Source organism: Ceratotherium simum, chromosome 19 (genome assembly GCF_057802395.1).
Source record: "Ceratotherium simum simum isolate JZ-2026a chromosome 19, ASM5780239v1, whole genome shotgun sequence".
In the NCBI taxonomy this organism is placed as follows: Eukaryota; Metazoa; Chordata; class Mammalia; order Perissodactyla; family Rhinocerotidae; genus Ceratotherium; species Ceratotherium simum.
The window spans coordinates 49319553-49336993 of NC_141918.1; positions in this window are offsets into that span (position 1 = coordinate 49319553).

A 17441-nucleotide genomic window follows, 5' to 3' on the forward strand; every position below is an offset into this window, starting at 1 on the left:
AAACATGAATTTTAGAATTTGTCAGGACTGGTTTCAACCTCCAACTTACCAGTCATATGACCTGAACTATGATTTTCAATTTTCTTGTGTGTCAGTGAGAATATATTACCTATATTTTTGTTTGGTTTCAAGGATTAAACTAAAATGTAAAGAAACTAGTCCTTACCCATTTAATAAAGGTAAGATCCCTTTCTATTTACCCTCTTTCTCCCAAATATTAGATTGAAAGCTTCTTATATAATTCATTTTCCTCCTTAGGATTTTGTTTTCTGTTTCTTATAATAAAACAAACTTTTAATAAAAATCTTGATTTCCTACCATTATCTTTTTTCACTATCTTCCAACTTAACCTAAGTAAATATCAGTTTCGCATTATTTTCAGCAATAGATAAACCTAAGAAAAATAGTAAAATACATATAGGCTCCTTGGTGGCTTAAGTTCCAGGGAGTGCTCATTTAATGCTTTCAGGAATATCCTACTTTATTTAGGTTGAGAATATTAATTATACTAAACCAATGATACTCTCTGAAAATACATATACCTTGTAAATAACTCTTCACATTTGGGGGGTGGGAATTGGGATAGGAAGCAGATAACACTCAATGTTAACTCTCTCTGAGTCTCCAAATATTCCCCCCCACCAGCCCATTTCTCCCAAAGTTCTCTTTAATGGTTATCCCTGCATCACGCCATCACTGAACTCTCTGACATCTTTCTTTCACATGGAAGCATCTAGCTAAATATACCTAGATGCTATCATTTGGAGTATATTGTTTCGTCTCCACTTACATGTGTACCTTATTAATAAACATCATTTCCATTTTCTCACCTCCTCTAGAGTCATCCTTTTATGCTTCTCACATATTGGGTTCCCAACCATCAGGACTTGCTTTATCCGTCCTGTCCCTTTTGCTCCGTAAAACCTCCCCATTTTTTCAGCATTCAAAGGTAATCTCACACTTCATCCTCATAAAGCCAAATTTCTCATCCCTGGCAGCAAATAACCAAACTAGAAACCTACCCCCATGCCAACTTGTTTATAACAATAATGGTACCACTCACTTCCTGTGATATTCCCTCTCTGCCTCAGCAATAAGCAGAAAAATCTCTCCAGGAATTCCTAACATATTGCTTTGTAATTCCCTTTGGAGAATTCACATGGTATAGACTTTAGAAAACATAAGAGAGAAGAGTGACAGGAAGTTTAGGGCAAAACGGGGTAATCGGGACCATCAGCAAGCACCATTTCAGTGAGCCTGGGCACACAATTAGTCTTCTTCAGTGGCCATTGCTTGATGCTTTCCAATCTCAACTAACCTCAAGGCAGCTTTGGAACAATCAAGGAGCAGTTATGCCACATATGGGAAGTAATCTGTGCAAGAGACAAACACACAAGAACTAAAAAGGAGTCATTTCCTAGAAGAAATTTATAATAATTTAATTTTCTTTATATTACATTTTACACTACCTTATACAGCTTTTTAAAGTCTAGTAGAAACCATTTCCAAGAAGCCCATAAAATGTCCTTTACCAGCTTTCTTTGACTGACATTAAAAAAAAAAAAAACTGGGGCTGGCCCAGTAGCGCAAGCAGTTGGGTGCACGTGCTCCGCTGCGGCAGCCCGGGGCTCACAGGTTTGGATCCCAGGCGCGCACTGACGCACCGCTTATCAGGCCATGCTGTGGCGGCGTCCCATGTAAAGTAGAGGAAGATGGACATGGATGTTAGCCCAGGGCCAGTCTTCCTCAGCAAAAAAGAGGAGAATTGGCAGATGTTAGCTCAAGGCCAATCTTCCTCACACACACACACACACACACAAAAACTAAATAAATTTAAAGATGCTTGGATATCTTAATGAAGTATGAAAAGGATGGGTGGTCCTACGTTTGAGTCAAGTCCAAAGTCTGCTTAATGAGCCTGGGTAAATTGCTTTGACTCTTTAAGCCTAAGTTTTCTCATCTATAAATGAGAATAACATTATCTGCTTCCTAAAGCCATTGTGAGGAATAAATAAGATTACGTATGAGAAGATTTCATAAAATATAAAACACCAAACACATGGTAAGTACTATCATCCGATTCCAGCGAAGAGCAGAGTAGAACAATCTGTCAGATGAGGGGGAGTCCACAAAACGTCCACTTTGGTCACAACAGGAATTCCATTCCACAAACCACAAAATTATCCTCGCTGATACTGATTTCTGACTTCTTACGGAATAGACATCTTTAATGACAACATGTGGAGATTTATGAGGTGCTGGAAAATGATATTACTGTTGTAAACATAAGAAAAGACATGCAAATACTGATAGTGATGCTGATAAGTGGACTGATTATATTGCATTTTGTTAGAGTTTACTAGAAAAAGTACCAAAGATTTGATGTAAAAATGTTCTTTTTCTCATTGAAAATTAACATCTCCTTCTATGTAAAAAAAGATAACTAGTTTTATAAGGTAAAATATATATTTTTTTCTAAACGTTCTAACATGTACTTCCCAATCACCCCTCATTTGTGGTACTCGAATTCCCATGGGGAAGTCTCCGCATATCCCCTAGCCTGTCCCCATATCCTATGCCTCTCTTTTGCTTCACCATTTAAAATGCCATCTACATGCTATCAACTCACGAATAAATATTTCCAGCCCAGACTGCTCTTCATGGACAGACTTTAATATCTGCCATTCATCACCTCCATTTGGATGTCTTAACATGTCTCAAACTTAACATGCCGCAAACTGAATTCCTGATCTTTGCCCTCAATCCCACTCTATCAGGGTTTCCCCATCTCAGTTGATGGCTACTCCATTGTCCCTTTGATCAGACCAAAAATCTTGGAGTTGCATTTCCACTTCCATTCTGTCAGGAAATCTTGTTGGCTTTACCTTTCAAAATATACCCAGACTCTGACCACTTCTTACCAACCCCACAGCTGCCATTTTGGTCTGAGCCACCATCTCTTGCCAACGTAATTTCAATAGACCTCTCACTGGTTTGTTTTCAACCTTGTTACCCATCCTCATCCTCAACTCTGAATCTACTTTCAAAACAGCAACAGAGTGATTCTTTTAAAACCTACCTCAGGGCCGGCCCCATGGCTTAGCGGTTAAGTGCGCATGCTCCGCTGCTAGTGGCCCATGTTCGGATCCCGGGCGTGCACCGACGCACCGCTTCTCCAGCCATGCTGAGGCCGCGTCCCACATACAGCAACTAGAAGGATGTGCAACTATGACGTACAACTATCTACTGGGGCTTTGGGGGGAAAATAAATAAATAAAATCTTAAAAAAAAAAAAAACCCACCTCAGTGTATATTATGGATCTGTTCAAAACTCTCCAAGACTAACCCATTTTATTCAAAGAAAAGCCTTACAGGAGCTGCTCCACTATTATCTCTCTGACCTCATCCTACTACCCTACTCTGGCTCACTCTGCCTCAGCCACGCTGCCCTTTTTCCTCTTCCACCAACATGCCAGGCACATTCCCTTCTTAAGGCCTTGGTGCTGGTTTGTCCATCTGCCTGGTGAATGCTCTTCCCTAAGCCCATATTCTAACTCCTTCACATGGCTCACTTTTTCAATGAGGCCCACACTGACTACCTTACTGAAAATTGCAATTCTCCTCCCTGGCACTATGGATTCATCTTATTTTGTTCTTTTTTCTCTCTCTAAATATGTAGCACTTATAACTTCCATGTGACATTTATCGTTTAGTTTCTGTCTCCCTCTATTAGAATATAACAACCATGAGGGCAATATCCTAGGTAGAGTGCCTGGCACTCAATAGATACTTGTTGAATGAATGACCATCTCTTGGTTATACAGAATCTTGAAAGCTGGATTGCATGGTGTGTTAGCTTCCTATTGTTATTCTAACAAATTACCACAAATTAGGTGCATAAGACAACCCAAATTTATTCTCTTACAGTTCTGGAGGTCAGAAGTCTAAAACCAAGGTGTCAGGAGGGCTGTGTTCCTACTGGAGACATGAGGGAGAATCTGTTTCCTTGCCTTTTTTAGCTTCTAGAGGTTGCTTATATTCCTTGGCTTGTAGCCCCTTCCTCTCCTCACTCCAACCTCTTGGTGCTACTGTCACATCTTCTAGTACTTGCTTTGATCTCCTCCTTCCTCTTATAAGGACCCTGTTGATTACAGGAGGTCCACCCATACAATCCAGGATAATCTCCCCATCTCAAGCTCCTTAACGTCATCACATCTGCGAAGTACCTTTTGCTTTATAAGGTAACATTCACAGGTTCCAGGGATTAGGACATGGACATCTTTGGGAGGCCATAACCTACCACACGTGGAAAACAGTTTATGGATTGAATATGAGAAGCATAGCATAACTAGGCAACAGATGAAGAGATAATGAAACTGCTATATTTACCAGTATAGCAGGCATAATAAAGGATAGTCGAATAGGAGATCAAGTTTTATTCAGTTAACTTGGGAGACAGACAATACAATGTCTACTTAAATAGGCACATACTGGAGATGGAAAGAAAACCAGTAGAATTGGGTTAGAGAAATATTGAGCAAAGAGATTAGATATGAGACTGAGAACTTGATCAGGGGTGAGACATGGCAATTCTCCTAAGCCACATTAAGGATTTTGGACTTGGTTCTAAGGGAAATTGGAAACCACTGAGGGGACTTACATCAGGAAGTGGCCTGATCAGATTTACATTTTAAAACATATCACTCTTGCAATAATGTGAAAAAGGAATGGGAGAGCAAAAGGGTATGTGAAAAGACCGGTTGGGAGAATGATGCTGTAATCTAGGTGAGAGTGGCTTACTATTATACTGAGTCTTAGTTTCCTCTCTGTAAAATCAAGATTGTATTGTTATCAACTTCACCTGGCTATTGCAATGATTCCATGAGAATACGCATAAAGCACTATGTTGGGCACATAAACTGTGCTGGCTACTGGCACTGTAACTCTGAATCAGACCTGAGCTATCCATTCCTAACACAAAATTACAGAGATACTCCTTAAAAGGAAATAAGGTATCGATTACATCTAAGACAAGGTATTTAAAAGCCAATAAAACATTGACATAAGCACAGGGGGATAAGGAGCTGGCCTCTGCACAGTCTGATTAGGTTGCAAAGACATGTCTGTAAACATAGGAGGTAGGAGATGACCATGAGCTCAGAGAGAAATTTGGATCCCAAATTTCAATAACAGTGAAACAAGGAGAAATAAAATCACCACTGGGACTTTTGGCAGCCAAAGACTAAATATGATGAAAATGAACAATGTTGAGGGTTCTCAGAAGTGCTTTCCTTCGTGTTGCCAAGCAATGAGCTATGATAGTACTGTGTATCAGCACAGACTTGGACATGACAAGTGGGTTCAAGTCCTGGCCCTCCCACTTACCACTGGGAAAGTCATGTAAACTCTCTGAGTCTCAGCTACCCTTTCTGAAAACTGAGATAGTTACAGAAATACCTCACGGATGGGTCTTCACCAGAATTTAATGAGAAAACGCTTACAAAGTGTCAACACAGTGCATGGTACAGAGTAAGAACACAAATCGTCGTTTTTGTTATTATTAATTGCTGTAGCATTTTTTTCTTATATGTTTAGCAGTCCAATGCTTTTCAAGGAATTGCGAATAGCATTCTGAAAGGTAAGAGAGGCAGGAAACAGGCCAAAAAGGAAGCAGTGCAGGGAATGTAGGGTCAACACCAAGTCATCTTTACCACACACAGAATATGCTCGCCTAGGACTCAAGCAAGGATGGAAGTGTGTTAGCAAAGAGCAGACTAAGAGCGGGCAAGGGATGATACAGGCAGGAGCCTGGGGGAGAGAGAACGACAGTATTGATGCACCAAGAGAAGCTCACCTCCTGGAGTGCCTGACTCACTGTCACCAGGAATCCGACAGCACTTGAGGGAGAGGAGGATAAAAGAGAACACTGGCTGTACTCTCAGGACTGCAGCTGCCCTCTCTGCAAAAACACAGGCACATTAACCTTCCTTAAATGAAAGGTGTAAGAAGCTGTTTGTAGCCTTCCCCAGAGGGCACTGTCAGAGTATGAAAAAGAACCACCTAAAAATAATAAGACAGCTGCTGTCAACAAATAAAATTCTGAAGACAATTTTATCATCAAGATATCACCAAGACTAAGAGAGTCCATGTTTCTGAGCTTTCCATGGAGTTAGACTGCCATGATTTACAAGTTGCATACAGTTAGGAAAAAAAATAAAGAGACAATGTAATTTTCCAAAAGCCAAGGGGTAAGTGTAAGTCAAGGATAAGGAAAGGAAGGGATGTCTACATGACTGAGCTGCCTCAGAAAGGAGGGGAATGGGAGTCCACCTGGTGACATTCTTCCCTTTCCATGCTCCGTGAACTCAGGCTGAGACTAATGCATTTAATCCTATGGAAAAGAAGTACTCTGGTTTCATCTCAGCAAAGTACATTAGAGCAGGCACTTGGAATAGTCGTCATAAAATGAATTTAGCAATTTTCAGAACTAAGAAGTATTAGATGTCTCTGGCAGACTAGATATGATTGATTACGTGTCATTCTCATACGAAAAAGATTTCAATGGCTCCCCGTTGCCTACCAATTACAAGCTCCTTGTCCTGATTTTGAAAATCTTTTCCTTTCTCTGCTAAGTGCCCGTGATGAGATAAGAAAACTGAGTCCCGAGTCCAATCCCAACTGGGTGTGGAGACTAACAAGAGGATGATCAGTCTAAATTCTAAATTCCCAGGAAAAACTGTCCATCTCAAGTCAAGTGCCACCCTTGGTCCAGTCAGCCATGGCAAGTCACACACCAGCACCGTGCCTCAGGAAGGGGTGCTGTGGATTGGGTAGGATTCCCACCATGCCCCTCTCTTTATCTCCTGTCCCCTCTACTCACCCACATCGCACAGTTGCCTATTTCATCCACTTTCTTCCTCATGATTTTCCTCAGGGTGGAATGCCCTTTTTCCATAGATCTACCTGATGGAAAAAGAAATCAGACACAGCCTTCAAGCACCAGGTTTGAAAATTGGTCAGAATATGTATTGAGACTCATAGATCTCAAATTATATTTTACTGTGGTAAGCTTAAAAGACACGGGTCTTAGTAAAGGTTAGAAGATGACACCAAGTTGGGGCTGTTCAGAGAGTGGGGCTTCTCTGGTTATGCTGGTTCCTCACCAGAGAACATGTGTGGATGTTGGCGTACATGTTGTAGAAGCCTGGTACCAAGGTATTTTGAATTTCTTTCAATCCAGCCAGTCACTTTGAAATCAGAGCATTATTATCTTAAAAAGATCACCAGTACTATTATTATTCTGACTCCAGTTCCAACGTGTGGGTTTTCCAAACACCACCAAGCAATTCTCTGATACCATCCTGGGTGTCCTACAATCAACTTACTTCTGACACCATCTACCTGAAGATAGCATCTGACCCCTCAGTTAAGGGCTCAGCCCTATGAGACTGCCTCCCCAATCCAGATTCCAACTGCAAGTCCAGGTTGTTACCTGTGCTTTTGGATGACTGGCTATAAATCAGGTTCCCACAACCCCCTCCTTAGGTTCAATTAATTTGCTAGAACAGCTCACAGAACTCAGGAAACCAGTTTACTCACTAGATTATCACTTTATTACAACAGATATTAAAGAATACCAGTCAACAGCCAGATGAAGAGACACTTAGGGCAAGGTCTCAAACAAAGGAGCTTCTGTCCCTGTGGAGTTTGGGGCCTGGTACAGTGACACATGGAAGCGTTCTGGTTCCCTAACCTGGAAGCTCTCTGAACCCCGTCCTTTTGGGTTTTTACGGAGGCCTCATTACCTAGGCATGATTGATGAAATCATTGGCCATTGGTGATTGAACTTAATCTCCAGCCCCTCTCCCCTCCCTGGAGGCTGGGGGTGGGACTGAAAGTTCCAACCCTCTCATCACGTGATTGGTTCCCCTGGCAACAGCCCCCTCCTTAGCTGCGGTCCAAAAGTTCACTCATTAACATAATAAAAGACACTTTTATGGCTCTCATCACTTAGGAAATTCCAAGGTTTTTAGGAGCTCTGTGCCAGAAACGAGATGAAGACCAAATATATGTTTCTTATTATAAATCACAATACCACTACTATATTGTTGAACTAATCCTGGTTAACATCAACTACACCTCATTCCTATAGTCGCACAATGACAACTAGTCACGAGTGATCAGCCACCTGCAGAGCCACAGGGCCCAGGAGGTGCTGAGCACTATGGGCTTGGCCTGCCATGGGGAGCCGACTCAGCGCCATCTCCTGAGAACACCTCTTCCTTACCCTTCCAAGTAATGTAATAGCTCCCTCTCTCCCATCCCCAGAGCATTTTGGTTTTATCTTCTGGATCAGGTTGTGAACACTATGGCACATTGTGAATGGTGTGTGCTTTGCGGTCAGTTTGAATTCTGGCACAGCCACCTAACCTGGTAAAGAATATTCCTCACTGGGAAAAAAAAAAGTAGGGGATTAAATTGCCACCCTCTTAGGTATGGTTTGAAAATTAAATGGCAATGTATGTAAAGCACATAGCACATTGCCTGGTACAAAGTAACTACCCAATAAAGGCTAATAACATCACTATTATTTCTTGAGGGAACAGTCTGTATCTTATTGATATTTGAGTACATTGCCTATACTTAAGTACAAGAACAGTAAATGAATTAAACAGAAAATGGCCACTCCTGCAAGCGGTTAAGTGGGCACGCTCCGCTGCGGTGGCCCGGGGTTCGCCGGTTCAGATCCCGGGCGCACACCGACGCACCGCTTGGCAAACCACGCTGTGGCGGTGTCCCATATAAAGTGGAGGAAGATGGGCATGGATGTTAGCCCAGGGCCAGTCTTCTTCAGCAAAAACAAAAAAAGAGGAGGATTGGCAGATGTTAGCACAGGGCTGATTTTCCTCACAAAAAAGAAAAAGAAAATGGCCACTCCAGGATGATGCCTCCAGCCACCTGGCCCAGAGTTTTGCTGAATGCCTAATGGCACGACATGGACATCTTCCCTGATGACAACTTGAAACACGACAAAGATACCATCTTCTTTCAGTTAATTATGCCTCCATCATGGCTAAACTTGTGCGTCTTCTTTGAATCCTTTTAGAATCCTACTATATTACATGTGTGCAAGTTCTAAGTGTTTATTAGCTGCAGACAATCCCTGAGCACTTAGCATGTGCCAATTACTACATAACTCAGGGACACCAGATGAGAAAAGACAGACCCGTTCTCATGTGCTGACTGTCTCATTCCTGGATACACCATGTACTTTAACACTTAGTTTAACATTCACTTCATCTCCACCAACCCACAGTTTACGCAACTTAATGATTTGTAATGATTTCACCTCTCAGTCTTCACATTCTCAAGCTGAAGAATCATAATCTTTTCCAACTGACAGCATCCTCATGCCATCACTGCAAGCCCTACTCTGGACTTGCTCTTGTTCCTTTAAAACAGCATCATCACCACTGACATCATCATAACTAATATTCACAGAACAACGGGTAGACTTTATAAAGTGTGTTCACAGAAATGATCTCATTTACTGGAGGCAGACTTCACATATGGGTTGGTTTACCATAGCTCTATAGGGTATATGGGTTTTATTATCTTTTGATAAGCCTGGACGTTTTTTGGCCACAACAGGTCACTAAGTCTTTGTCTTCATGGAACAACCCACATAGTGTCTACCAAGTTTCTACTCTAGGTTCAGACCCAAGGTTTTAAATTTTATGTTTTCAATGTGAATTAATGTTTCTCCCAAATTCTTGGCTTTGTACTTACCGTCCTTGAAGATCATCTGCTGCCTTTGCATCTATTCGGAGATTTGCAAGTTCTTACAGTCTGAGGAGCCTGATTCTAGGCTAATCGTACGCTGTCCTGGGACTGAAAGGTTTTTATGCATTTATTTTTTTTCTAATTTTTATTCACTATGTATCTCTGGAATCTTAGTCATTGCATTTCTCTACTTAAAGAAGTTCATTTTCCTTATTCTTTATTATTGCCTCTGTAGATAGGTCCCTAACCAAATGACTCTGACAGTTCCATAAAAATTGCACTTAGACATATCTTGTACTTAGATGTGTCTTGGTGTAAAAGTTTGAGAAACCACTTTTACATCTCACATACATATACCAGTTTACCTCTACCCAAATGCTTCTTCATCCTCACTTGTACAATGTATGAACAAGAGCTTTAAATATTCTTAAGCTATTTGAGTCAGTAATTATTTTCTGGCATACTTCTCAGAAATCAACAAAAGGAATTACCATAACAGCTGGGTAACAAATCCATATATACGTCAGATTGTTTCAAACTGTTTGCTTTCAATAAACACAAAGAACCTATTAGCTGGTAGATCATCACAAACAATTTTGGTGATAGATCACTGTGATTTGACATGCAATAAACCTTAAAGGAGTTAAAAAAAAAAAACTGCACCACATGGGCCAGCCCAGTGGCATAGTGCTTGAGTGCGCGTGCTCAGCTTCGGCAGCCTGGGGTTCATAGGTTCAGATCCTGGCTGCGGACCTACACACCCTTTATCAGGCCATGCTGTGGCGGCGTCTCATATAAAGTAGAGGAAGATGAGCATGGATGTTAGCTCAGGGCTAATCTTCCTCGAAAAAGGAAAAAAAAAAAAACTGCCTCACTGCTATAACTATATTTTTTAATTCTGATTTACATTTGTATGTGAACAAGTTTCTCAGTGCCTATATACATGTGTATAATTGAAAAATAGAAGTAGAATTGATGCTGAATTAGGAATAAGTAATATTTATCCATTGATAGTTAAATTGAGAAAAAAACTAAAACCTTTATTCTCGTTAAGAGTACAATTTCTGGGGCCAGCCTGGTGGCGTAGCGGTTAAGTGCTTGTGCTCCGCTTCAGCGGCCCAGGGTTTGCAGGTTCGGATCCCAAGCGCCCACTGCTTGTCAAGCCATGCTGTGGTGGTATCTCTTATAAAGTAGAGGAAGATGGGCACGGATATTAGCCCAGGGCCAATCTTCCTCAGCAAAAAAGAGGAGGATTGGCATCGGATGTTAGCTCAGGGCCAATATTCCTCACACACACACACACAAAGATACTGTTTTCAATGAAATTTAAATTTTGTATCTATTAACTTCATCAAAATTTGTCATATATTTTTGTTGTTTGATCAACTATAATGTATACACTTATCTCGTTGCAGAGAAATGTAATCAATCTGTACCGCTGAATAGATTAGGATAAATTTCTAAGAAAGAAGTACAATGGAAACAGGAGTTCAGGGAAAAACAGAACAACTAAAAATTTGTTACTATTAATGAAGAGCTTTCATGTATGTTTTTAAACAGATAACAGAGTATCAAGTCACTATGGTATTAAAATTCCACTTGAAACATTTTAAAGTATTAAAATGTCCTTTGTATTATTTAAACTTATGATGAAAAATTTTACATTTCAATTAAAAAATATGCAAGGTGACAGTTTGTAAAAATCATTTTAGAGGGTACGTGAGTGAAAAAATTTGAAGAACAAAATTATAGAGCACTTCGGTGCACTCTGTTTAGCTCTCAATAATTAGGGTTTGGAAACAAAGCTTGTAATGCTTGTCCTAAATCTTGTTTTACATAGTATCATATTTTCCAATTTATCTAATATATAGTCCTTAGGTTTTGCTATATAGATTATAGTGGGCAGAGCAATGACTCATTATATATGGTAATGCAGAAGAGCAGTGACAGACAGAGTGGCATCTCCCAACCAAGAGCACTTTTGAAAGAGCTGCTAACGGAACAAGCTTCAACGTATCTGTGTTATCAGCCCTTTTAACATCAGCTTCCAAAAGAGCTTATGTTAAAATTATTTGATTTAAACTTGGGAAAGCATCTTAAACAGAAAAAGTCATAAAAATATAATTAAATTAATGCTCTTTCTTAAGGACCAGCAAAATTCTTGGGGAATTTTTCACCTTTAGCACAGTCAATTTGAAACTTCAAAAGTTACTCAGTTATTTTGAATAATATTTAGAAATAGGAATCAAAAAGCTCTTGAATTAACTGAATATAGAAGTACAGATAATATCAGATATTAGAAATTATGTGTGAAAACTATTTTATGATCAAGTTTCCCCTCTGCAAAATATTGAAGGGAAAAAAAGAAAACCTTGATGAGCCTTATTCCTTTTGTCCCTCCTCCCAACAATCCCAACTAAATTCATAGCTTCGAGTTCCTATCCACACCTTGGCCTAATGCCATATGCTCTGTTCCCATCACTCCAAAACAACCTGCTCTCTAGGAGGGGAGCCCTGAACCTGTAAACTTCAGCTCCAATCTTCGTGTCTACTCAATCTTCATCTGGTTTACCTCGCTCAATTATTTGACCCAGTTGACGATTCCCTCTGTGCTAAACCCGTTTTCTTCCCTGACACCAATGGTTTACTCTTCTGACACTGCTACTTTGGTGTGAACTGTTCCCCCTTTCTGCATCCCTTAAGTGGAGGGAGACCGACCTCAAAGTCGTTCTCAGCCCTCTCTTGGCCCTACACTCTCAGGGTACCATCTCTTTTGCTCCACTGGCTTTAAATATCACCTCCATGCAAATATTTTTAAAATATACACCTTTCAAAGAAATCTTACCTAAAAGATGTCTTATTTCCAAATGTTCAGGCTCATCACACACCTCATGCTCAACATATCCTCATTTTCTCTCCCTTCCACACCTGTAACACTCCCCTCTCTCCTGCCCCAGTCCCTTCATCCCAAACCAGCACTTGCCCTGTTCTGGGACTCAAGGCAAAGCACCATCATCCTCTCCTAGAGGATGAGGTGACACCTCCATTTCCCACTCCTCTCCAGTCAATGGAATCATCAAGGCCTCTTAACCCCAACACTGCAACATCAATATAACCCATTCTCACCCACTTTCATTGCCATAGACCTAACTCTGAGTCTCATCCTTTCGGCTCAGCCTAGTCTGTGGTATCCTAACTGGACTTCCAGCTTAAACATCACTGCCTCCACTAACAATTATCCAATTAATGGCATCCTTTCTCTGTGTTCCCACTATATTTTATGCAGTTAGTTGCACCCATTTCTGTCTCCCTCAAATCAGAGTCCATTTGCCGAAAATACATTCCCTATCACCAGCCTGTATCAATGCTATCTGCATATCTAAATCTAATCTCCCATAGAAATGCATCATATGATTGATTTTTACATCACCACAATATAAACCATGGTGCAGCACGGAGCAAGCACTAAAATGTTTGGAAAGAAAAACAAAGGCGAGGAACAAAGAGGAACAAATGGATAGCCATGTTTCTTTCTGAACCTTTAAAGTATTCCTTATCATAACAACATTTTCTAATAAACTCACAGTACATTTTAAGGAATTATCTAGTAATGCCTAATAATTTCTTAAGAATAAAGAATGTTAATTCCATCCCCCTCCTTAACATGAAGATCAGCATGAGGATGACTAAGGCATCTCCTAGAATGTGTCTCAAGATTCTTGGACAAAAGATGATGCACAATCTCTCGATAGTTAATTCTTTGTGTCCTCAGAATTCCCTCTTGCCAAATATAAACTGGGTGATACCAGCAACCAAAGCTAAGATGCCCCAAGGTGTCTCCCACCGAAATGAGAGTTTTAAAGGCACAAATAGTGATTAAGTCATTTCCTTTTTGTATTTGTAACAAGGCTACTGTCAGGTAAAAGAAAGAATATTTTAACTGAATTTTCAGTATCGGCCCACTCTGACTCTCCTTATGAACTTCACTCCAGGGGAAATTCCTTGTTCACTTTGGCCCTGGCTGCAGGGGAACGTGACTGAAGGCAGAGATTACATGAAAGCAATCATTTTGTAAAGGTTACAGGAGATGCAACACGAGACAGAACTGGGCTGCCTGGGTGCAACAAGGGATGAACATCAAAAGAGGAGTAAAGACAGCTGAGAGGGGGCTGCTTTCTCTGAAGCTTATCTGAGCTCCTTTGGTTGAGAAATCAAGACTGGAAATCTCAAGATAAAAAGCTTGCTTGTGACAAAGCCAGTGCGTATTGGCTTTAGTTGCAAATTCTATAGAAGCAGCTTTTCTTGCCATCAAGCTGTTTCTCTTATACAGTATGCGGCTACACGTGAAAATAACTCGTGAAACCCTTCAAAGAAGTCTTTAGGAGCTTAAGAAATGGTTTTATGGAGGGAGAGGGGTTCTAATGTTTCATATGAAACTCTTTCTACCAGAGCCAAGTCACCTCATGCACTACTTTAGGTCAGAAGTGAAAAACAAGCTGGATGGCAAGTCCAGATTCTAAGATGTGAGGCCAGTTGAAATGGAAGGAAAATTGTTATTGTTATATTTATTAGATATAAAATTTTAGAAACCATGGACCCAGAAAATCCAAGACACTGAAGTGGGGCCTCTGTCAGCAGGAGCAGCTAACAGCAACTGTAAGAGGCCCAGGATCATCCTAAGAGCAAACAGTTATCAAGTATGGAAAATAAACTTGGGTAAGAGTTTGTTTTCTTCCTGGGCCACCTGGTCCAAGATGCAGGGAGAGAACTCTGTCCCATATGCCAGTTTGTTTCCCTTAAATGAAACAAACCATATTTAAAGTTGAGCTGACCTCACCTGAAGTAGACAAAAGACATTCTGGAATTATTTCTTCTCCCTTTACAGTGCCACAGATATCCTGAGGAAGGGTGACTGCCATTGATGTCCAGGTGGAAAAGTAGTATGGCATTGGAAACAATAACATGAATGAGATAGAGATAATATTGCTATCTGATATATTGATCATAACACCACTAATAAAAACACTCAAGTTTTTTGAATACTATCAGGCAAATACACTGCTGAGCCCTTTATATTGATTAATTCAGCTAAGCTTCTAAGAAGTCAGGATTCCTTTTATACTCATACAAAGTAGAAAATGAAGCACAAGTGAGCAACTTGTCTTAGGTCACATGAGTTAACCCAGGTAGTCTGGCTCCAGGACCCACGTCACCTCTTAAAATGTTACTTAACTGCATCAATTCCAAAAACTATTTAGCCCAGCATTCGAGGCCCGCTATACAACACCGCCTACTTCTGCTTGCTAGTGTCTCACCTGTTTGCTCCCTTGTGTAGCAGAACTCCTGGTAAGGATTGTCTTCTCCCATTCTCTTAACCCCGCTGTAAGCAGTCTTTCACCCCTATGGCTTTACCTGAACAGCTCAGCAAGGTCAACAATGACCTCCACGTGGATAAATCCGGGGGTTGAGTCCCAGCCTTCAGCTCATTTGAGCTCCAAGCAGCATCTGATATTACATCACTCCCTTCTCCTGGAGAGCCTCTCTTCCTTGGCTTCTGGCACATCACAATCTCGTGGCTATCTCAAAGGTCGCTTCTTTTCGATCTCTTTGCTGGATCCTTCTCCTCTTCCTAACCTCTAGTGTTGGGAAGCTCCAAGGCTCAGCTCTTGGTGATTTCCTCTACTATATCCACACTCACTCACTCCCGTGGCGATCTCACACAAGCTCATGGTTAAAGTTAAAAGTCCATATACGTGCTGACGACCACAGCCCAGACCTCTCTCCCGAACTCTGCACAGATAATTGCCTACTGGACACTGCCACTTGGATGTCCTACAGACACCTCCAGTTCAACACGCCCAGTGTTGAAATCCTGAATCCCTCTCTCTCAGAATACCTGGTTTCCCTCACCTTCCCTATTTCTGTTGTGGGAAACTCCATCCGTCAAACTGCTCACATCAAAAATCTTGTGGTGGGCCGGCCCTGTGGCTTGGTGGTTAAGTGCGCGCGCTGAGATGCTGGCGGCCCGGGTTCGGATCCCGGGTGCGCATCGAGGCACCACTTCTCCGTTCATCCTGAGGCCGAGTCCCACATACAGCAACTAGAAGGATGTGCAGCTACGACAAACAACTATCCACTGGAGCTTTGGGGGGGAAAAAATAAAATAAATAAAATCTAAAAAAAAAAAAAAAAAAACCTCTTGTGGTTATTCCCTATAAACCAACACATGGACAGAGAAAACTGTATTGTGGTTACCAGGGGCAATGGGGGTGGGGGGTGAGCACAAGGGGTGAAGGGAGTCATATACATGGTGATGGACAAACAAAAATGTAGAACCCAAAATTTCACATGTTAAAAACTATTAAAACCAATAAAAAAAAAAAATCTTGTGGTTATTCTTAATTAAAAGTGCCTTCTCTTTCTCTCACACCAGAAACCCTGTAGGCTCTACCTTCAAAAATATATCCTGAGTCTGACCACTTCTGATTACTCCACAGCTACTGCCCCCACCAATGGTGCCCTGTTTCACTCTCAACAATGTTCTGATTTAACAATAAATTACAGTCGTCCTAATACCAGGCCCCCTATGGTCTCACTCCCATCCTCACCCCAGTGTTACCTCTCTGGCCTCATCTACTATTTTCACTGGCCCTCACTCCACTCCAGCCACATTAGTATCCTTGCTAACCTTTGGTAAGCTCCTCCCTTTGGACCTTTGTTCTAGTTATTCCCTCTGTCTGGAATGCTCTTCCCCCAGATGTCCATGTGGTAAGTTCCTCACTTCTTTCAAGTGTTTGCTCAGTTAGTAGATATCCAATGAGAAGCCCTGTTTACTACTGCAATGAACCTATCCCTCCACTCTGTCCCATTTACCCTGCTCATCTTTTTCTGTCTCCATTGCACTTACATCCTTTTCAACATACTATATAATTTTATTTCCTTATTAATTTATTTAATTAATTGTCTTCCTCCACTAGAATGTAAGCTCTATGAGAACAGAGCTATTGTGCTCACTGATGGACCTCGGGGGTAGACCATGCTGGGCACATACATGTAGGTGCCCAGTAAATATTTGTTGAATGAAGAAACAAATGAGTACGTACTAAAATAAAGACAGAAGTCATTATGTCCTCTATCTTAGACTTTTCACTTTCCTGGTTCACTGTCTTTCCTTCTGTCATGATCTTTCTGCTAGAAAAAGACATTGCCAAACATCTAATTTTGGCTTAGAAAAATCTCTCTTCCCTCCCATTCCACTCAACAGGGTAAGGATAAAAGCAGACTAATAGATTGAACATAGAAACTCTGAAATTAACTATTATTTATAATTTTCAGAATCAGTGATCTAAGAGAGAGATCCACAGTGTTCTTACCTAACTGCCTTGCGGATGCCTGGCACTGAGTCTTAACCACTTCCCTGTAAACTCAGGTTCACTTGCAAAACTTCCCAGTTTAGCTGCAAAGAATCCCTGACCAAGAGTGCCACCTACCGATCACTAGGTGAGAAAGCAGGACAAGAAGGTATAAAGTGCCATCCTGTTTAACCCAAAGCAGGAAAAGACAATGAAAAATTCCATGAAGTCAGTAAAATAAACTGCTTTTCCCAAAGACTACTAGCAAGGAATTTATAGTGAATTCTATAGCAGCAGTAAGCAAAT